General features: G+C 36.0%; 1 protein-coding gene across 3 annotated transcripts in view; it reads right to left on the reverse strand.

Annotated features, from left to right (window-relative positions):
* Positions 1-5,725, reverse strand: part of RP1 (RP1 axonemal microtubule associated) — a 188,458-nt gene extending 182,733 nt beyond the window's left edge. For all 3 annotated transcript variants that reach the window (XM_039703103.1, XM_039703102.1, XM_039703104.1), the window contains exon 1: positions 5,634-5,725. The gene's annotated coding sequence lies outside the window, so the exon portion shown is untranslated. The remainder of the gene's footprint in view (positions 1-5,633) is intronic.
* Positions 5,726-6,000: the final 275 nt, after the last annotated feature.

Genomic DNA, 6,000 nt, shown 5'->3' on the forward strand with positions numbered 1-6,000 from the left:
CTTAAACTGGACAAGTGTAGCTGTAATAGGAGAAAATTATGCAGTTGGTAGACAGTACATTCTATTTAGTGAAATAACACATGAAGTGGTGCTCTAAAAGTACAGTATCTTAATGCAAAAATTATAAAATACTTTTATATAACATTTTACAATGCACTGGAGAATCCTCTCTTTGGGTGATTCTGAGATGCTGATAAAACTGTTCATTAGAAAATAATTGTCATTTAGGCTGATGACAGTGAGAAAAGTCAATAAACTTTTAAAGCTTTTTAAATTATGAACTTTGAGTTCTCAGCTCTTGATTTGACCTTCTCTTTCTGTAAATTTTGAGATTTAAAAGAAATTTAGGTACCTGATTTTAACAGTGAAGTATATTGTTAGAATAAAGGCCTCAGCACCTTCCTGCAGAGAACCGAGGTCAAAATATATTTGGAACAAAGTGCAAATATAATGTTGAACATGTTACATCCTCTGTCCTACTAGAACAAAACACAATTATGGTCTGAATTTGTCATAAAGTACCATCTGAATTTGGGGACCTAGATCACTATGTAACAATAGGGCCTTTGCTGACTGAAGAGACTAATAAAAGATGCACAATAGATACTCAGAAGGGGACCAAAGCACCCTCACATTGAGAAGAGCACTGCTTTGTAACAGAGCTGTCAAAGGAACAAAAAGACAAACTCAAAGCTGAATTATTTTTAAGATGAGTGGGCCTGCATATTCAAATGGTTGGAAAAAGTACAACATTTTCACTGCTTGGTGAATGTAAATCACTGGGAAAAAGATCTGTATCACAGGCATGCTGTTGGAAACCACAGTAGTAGATATAGAAGTTTTGGGATGTATTTTCTTATACTGTTGCATTGTCTTTGGTCTTCTCAGTTCTATTGTTTCCTATTAATTTTTTATTCCTGATGACTGTGTTCTTATTTAGGCACAGAAGAAATTAATGACATCTTTGTGATATTTAGAAAGCTAAAGTCTAGCACTGAGTTACCTGCAATCTAGTAAAGGAATATATCAGAAGGAGCAATGCTGGCATGAAACACAGTAGTGTGCTGTGGCTAAGGGGCAGAGAAGGCATTTCTGTACAAAACAGAAATTATGTGGAACATGCTGCTTCAGAGGAATGTTACAGTGAAGGTTCCTGCTAATGTGTTATGTTTCAAAGAGTTCACCCTAACAATTTGTGGGTGAAGGTATCTCTCAGACAGCTCCACCCTGACACATAGTCTTCAGAAATCCATACACATTGGGTATATGGTGGAATTAAACAGTCCTGTTGGGTCATGTGTCAACAACAAAACCTGGGGGTGGAGGAAGGAGTGTTAGCTTTAAGTCATTGTGCTAAAATAACATGACTTGTTTGGACCTTCACAGCAACAATGCCCAGTTTACGTGCTATTATCCTCCTTTGCCAGGATGGCAAAAGCAAGGTTCTCATCTTTGTGAAGAAATAAATTTTTGAACTTGAGCCTTTGGGGCTAAGCCAGACCAAAAAGAACCTTAGCAAGAATCTGTGACCAGCAGAATCTTAGGGAGAAAGCCCATAAATATAGCATCCATCACAGATATTTTCTCTGGCCCATCCAACTTGCAAAAATCCAAATTATGAGAGGCATCCTAAGAGGTTGCTTAGAGATCATAGTGTTCAATAATTGTTAATTAATAGATTCTCCATTCACTTTTCCTTATTCCTTCCTTTATCTATTTATATATCCATGACAGGTATGATAAAGATTTTCACAATTTCAAGTTCTGTGAGGAAAAAACCCAACCTTTCAACATTTTCCTTTCAAATTTGCTACCTGAAAGCTACATTGGCCTAGTTGTGAAAAATAATAATTAATTCTCAGTATCATTCCTGTTTGTCTCTATTTTAGTTTACTTTTCTTGCTCATTGCTTTAGGCTGTTCCTTTTACTCTACTAAACCGGCACAGATTAAGTCATATTTAAGATTTGAACAGAGCAGTTTCCAATACCATGGAGGATGCATCACTGTCATGGTTTAATCTCAGCCACCAACCAAGCACTGACCAAGCCACTTGCTCACTCTCCCACCTGTAAGATTAGGGAGAGATTAAATGGACCAGAAAAGAATTCCTGAAATACGCCACTGAACGGAGAGGCTTTCATGAAATATAGAGGATTATGGCCAGCATAACAGCAGAGCAGGACAGACACATGAAGCTAATTATAGGAATTAAAATGGTTTTTAAAATTGTGCTCTAATGTGTCTACAATAATGCTGCAGTGCACACTTACTTGGGAAATAAATTCTCTTTTATTAATTGTTTTTAAACCATCTGCAGGTACTTCTTCTATGTGTCCTCAAGTTTAGCCTTGTTTTGCATTATCTGTTTGAACTGTCCACACAACAATTGTGACATTTCAGATAGAAAATGAAATTTTATAATTATGTATTCATTTAAAACATTTCATAAGGAAAGCATAAGGAAAACAAGAAAAACAGAGGTCAAGTTAAAATTTACAGTTCTTCCATCATCTATTTTCAGTCATATTTCTATTGTTAAAACATAATCTCTTCCTTGCACAGTAGCAAATACTTTTTCTGTGCTATCATTTGGATCAAATCTCATGGGCAGCAATTTGCATCACTGAATAGTGTACAACTATGATCTGACAAGCCATTCCTGGGTGATCTCTATCACATACCAGAACACAAAATGCAATCACACAAGCTCTATGGTGTTCCCATGTTTTGTTTACAGTCTCCAAGGATGCTGTTTATTTTCCAGGTGGTGCTGACACAACTGATGCCAAGGCAGAAGAACACATTCCAAGAAACTGAAAGCACGTGTTGCCATGACACAAAGAGTAAGTGCATTGAATATTCACTACAGCAAGGAAGGGGCTCCTTAAGGCATTTTTAAAGGGTTATAACTGGACAAAAAAAAAGCCACTTCCTTTTCGATGTGTAAATAAAATTGTTTATATCATAGGAAAGAAGATAATAACATCTGAGTGTGTATTTTGCTACCATTAGGTTGTTTAAGATAACTTCAGCACTATAAACATGAACATGGCTATGTCATTCCTCTCAGTATTAGCAATCATCCCTTAGCACAATCAAGAGAAGTAAAGTATCCTTTCCTTTTAAGCATATCAACAACACTTAAATCCACCCACTGTGTCTGCAGTCCCAAGACAGGAATCTAGGAACCTCACAGGAGAATTCTGTGTCTCCAGAATTGTTTATCTAGAAAGGCAGAGACAAACTTGCTGTGTTTATATACTCAGCTTTGAGATGTATGTCAGCTCTAAATCTATCTATGCATAGCATAGCTGGAGCAAAATCAAAATAAAATTGTACTGCTAAATTCAATTCTGCAATAAGGCAGGTCCATACCATCCCAATCTCAGTAAAATGTGTTTACTGCTGCTTATTCTGGAGTGATTCATGGCTTTTTTTGCTGCTTCTTGTCCTACTTGGCACAAATATTTTCATATTTCCTAAACACAGAATTTGAGCGTGACTTTCAAAAAACTCAAGTCAGGTCCGTATCATTCTAAAGCAATATAAAAAGCTAAAATCATTCATGCACTGGCTTCCATTTTAATTTACTGAGTCCAAAAGTGAGATCAGTGATAGCATCATCCAGACTGGCTCTTTGGCAACAGGGATAACAAAATACATGTCTCTACATAAAGATGCAAGTCCAAGCGTAAGGAAAGGCACCATTTTCCCAGCCTCGCACTTTGAAGGCTGGTACCCGAGAATTTTTTGCAATTTAACACTATTAAAATTGACACATTGACTTCTTTACACAGAACAAATCCTTCAATGAAACATGTATTTTGTCTTCTGAAACCACTGTATGTACTAGTCATAAATTGCTTTTGAGTAAACTGGCTTCATGCACTACAAAACAAAAATGAAGTACCTGACTGAAGAGGTTCCACCTAACCAATTAGACGATCTTTTTAGGCCTTTAAAGTCTGCTTTATAACCTTAATACTCACAGTTCTTTATGGTTCAATGTTTCTAAGCCATGTCACTTAGACTGAAAAATAGGATCTAGAGGGTATGGCAGGTAAAAAGCTTCTATCCCTTCATCACACTTTGCCTCTCCATACTTAGCCTGTGAGCACTGTGACAGAAGTTCAACAAGTTGTTCATACAATGCCCAGCACAGTGAGACCTGATTTCACGCTGGTAGGTAGGCTTTGCTCTACAGCTGCAGTTGATGTTACTGTTTATACTGTTCATAACTCTATGATTTTCCTGTGTAGACAAGAGTAGTCTACATCAGCATGTGCTGTGTGAAAACTGTGAAAGATTGGTAAAACAAGAATTGTATAATTTAATAATAATAATAAATTCCAGTAGAAGGAATATGACTTTGTTCTCTTTTCAAAACAGAACACTTCAAACAGATCGTTGGAAATTCATAGTAAAGCCCAACTAATACATCAAGCACAACATGATGCTTGAATAAAGAAGCTTCTAAAGAAAATATCTAGCCTCTCAAGAGGTGTTTCAAAGCTTTTCCTCCAATAATCACACAGAGCCACAGCTTGTGTGTTTTGTCATCCTATTCCTAAAGGAGGTACACAGCCATAGATGCAATCTCCCAGAATAAGAGCTTGGGACACACAAAGATGGATCACTTTGCTACAAATCTTTCAGGCAGGTTTTTTGGATTTTTTTTTTATCTAGAGAGAAAGAAGAGGCTTTATTGTCTGTTTTTCTCTAATGCTGAAAGCAATATTTTCAAGATGCATCTGGCCACTCAGCAATGTCATTTGGATGGAATACTCTTAATATATTCTGCCAGGTTAGAAAAATCCATGAACTTGAATTTATAATACTATATAACAGCACTGACAAATAGCTACCATTCCTTGGTAATGTAAATCCCATATTCAGCCAAGAGGCAATAACACTATGTGACAGAAAAAAAAAGAGGACAAAATAGACAATTACTGTGCTCAGGATCACTGCTGGCACCCCTGAATATAAGGCACTATCTTTTTCATGAGCTAAGTAAAATATGGGAGAAAATTTATCACCTAAGCTGGTAAGCCAGTGGTTTCAGTTTGTCTATATTCCAATATCATTTATAGGAGCCTTCAAAATTTTAGGTCAAAATTTCTACAAATTAAACTCTTTTAATGTCATTTGAGATGTTCAAGTGGTGAAATTGCTAACAACTCTGAAAAGTAATTTTCAACAAAGCAAAATATTGCATCTTGACTAAAAAATGCAAAGTTAGAATGGGTAAAAATGCAGAAGAAAAAAGAGGCTGTGACTGAAGCCAAAGAAAGTTGCCAGGTCTCTGATCCTGTGGATATGGAATTAAAGAGTAAGAAACCTGTACTTGAAGTAATGTGATTAACTTTCCCAGTCAAATTTAAAAGTATTTGCATACATCTTTCCTAGTCTGACAGAGAAAATATCAGACAGAACAATGTATGCATTTTAAAAAATTAACATTTTTCAAAATGTTAAAAACAAATATTTTGACACAATCTCTTTAAAAAACCAAAAGCCAAACAACCACAAATTTAATATGCTGTAGTTTAATCAGAATATAAATTCATATTATTAATATATTATCATGCTATAGAATAATGATTGGGAAACAAGTGAAAGAGGTATTACCTGGTGCTCTGGAAAGCAAGTTGCTAGCAACCACAATCCTTGAAGTGTTATAACAGGTGAGAGAAAAACCAAAGTCAGATAGAGAGTGTTCAAGTGATGGATACTGCTTCTTTCTGCTCACACATATTCCAGCCACAGTGTGTTCCAAATGCTATTGCCCTACCTGAAAACAAAAGTTGATGTTAGTTCAGTATAATTTTCTACACCACCTATAGTAACAGCAAACACATATTGAATACTCCAGCAAATGCCTGATTATTCCATTGTCAGAGTTTCAGTTGGCAACCTTTGAGTGCTGTGCAAATGGTATCCTGTAACCTGTGTCTTCTGCACTGTGCACTTTGCCTTGTACAAATGTTTCCTTTCG

The sequence above is a fragment of the Passer montanus genome, unplaced genomic scaffold (genome assembly GCF_014805655.1).
Source record: "Passer montanus isolate IOZ18808 unplaced genomic scaffold, ASM1480565v1 scaffold16, whole genome shotgun sequence".
Classification (NCBI taxonomy): domain Eukaryota; kingdom Metazoa; phylum Chordata; class Aves; order Passeriformes; family Passeridae; genus Passer; species Passer montanus.